Source organism: Nanorana parkeri, unplaced genomic scaffold, assembly GCF_000935625.1.
Source record: "Nanorana parkeri isolate BGI_ZX_2015 unplaced genomic scaffold, ASM93562v1 scaffold1350, whole genome shotgun sequence".
NCBI classification, from domain to species: Eukaryota; Metazoa; Chordata; class Amphibia; order Anura; family Dicroglossidae; genus Nanorana; species Nanorana parkeri.
In genome coordinates, this window is record NW_017307618.1 from 447165 (window position 1) to 448415 (window position 1251).

Below are 1251 nucleotides of genomic sequence, written 5' to 3' on the forward strand. Positions count from 1 at the left end.
ACCATGCGGTGCCATGCCGGTGGGGGGCCCTTCATGGTTTCTTGCACCGGGGCCCTGAAGGTTCTAGTTACGCCTCTGTACTGAAGCATTCATATTACCCTCATACCAGGTATTCTTTTATAGTATCTAATGAGTGATCAATGACTTTGAACTGTGCTGTGCAATAGTGAACTTTCAAAAACTTTTACCTAACATTATTAAGCACGGAACAAACAGCAACTCTCTTTTTCAAAGTTCAAAGTGAATGTATCACATCAGTAGCCAAGTTCCTTAGGAAACCTTTTTTTCCGGGCTGCTTACTCTGCCCTGCAGAACCAATCGCAGAAAGGGCAAGCCACACAGAGACCTACATAAGGAAAATGAATTACATCTGTTTAAGTAACTTTCTTTCAAATATATGGGGTCTGTTTAACCTGCCATGGATTTGTAAATATGTCCATCCAGTATTGAGATTTATACAACCCTGCCACACAATGCAGTAAAATCGGTGACCTAACTGGCACTTAACTGTCAGTTAAGCAGTACAGCTTGGTCAGTTCCCTGCCTCCAGCCTTTGGTTGGTTGGAACCATGGTGACCAGGGCCGGCCTTTGGGGTGTTCGGCAACAAGGGCGCCAAGCGGCCGACACAGCTCGTCCTCGGGGTGGCTACAGCCTGCGGCCACTCTCCTCCTCACTGCTGGCCATCCGACATGACAGCACTTGCAGCTTTCAGGACGTCTGAGCGGGGAAGAGAGAGCAGCTGCTGTCATCCTGTCAGTTTCAGGATGAGAGCGGCTATGTGCGTGGCCGAGCGGAGGATCGGTAAATATCAGTGTGTGCGGAACAAACACTGGAGTGATCGTCTGATCACTCCAATGTTTGTAAATAACTGGGGACACATAGTACTATGTGTCCCCAGTTATGAATGAACAGGATGTGATTTAAATCACTTCCTGTTCATTCATGAATTTCTCAATGGGGAGAAGCAGTCACTACAGAGTCTCCTCCCCATTCAGAAACTACTGATAGTAAATATTTTACTATCAGCAGTTTATGAATGAATGGGAAGCCTCTGTACTGAGTGCTGAGGCGGCAGAAAAAGAAATTGAGGACTTTTCTATTTTAAAAGGGAAATGTCAGGGGTCTATTTGGACCCCAAATATATTTCCCGAAGCCCCTCAACAGTAAAAAAAATCTATCAATAAATAAAAAATAAAAATTAAATGTAAAAAATTATTTAACAAAAGTGAAAATTACACCCCCCCCCCCCC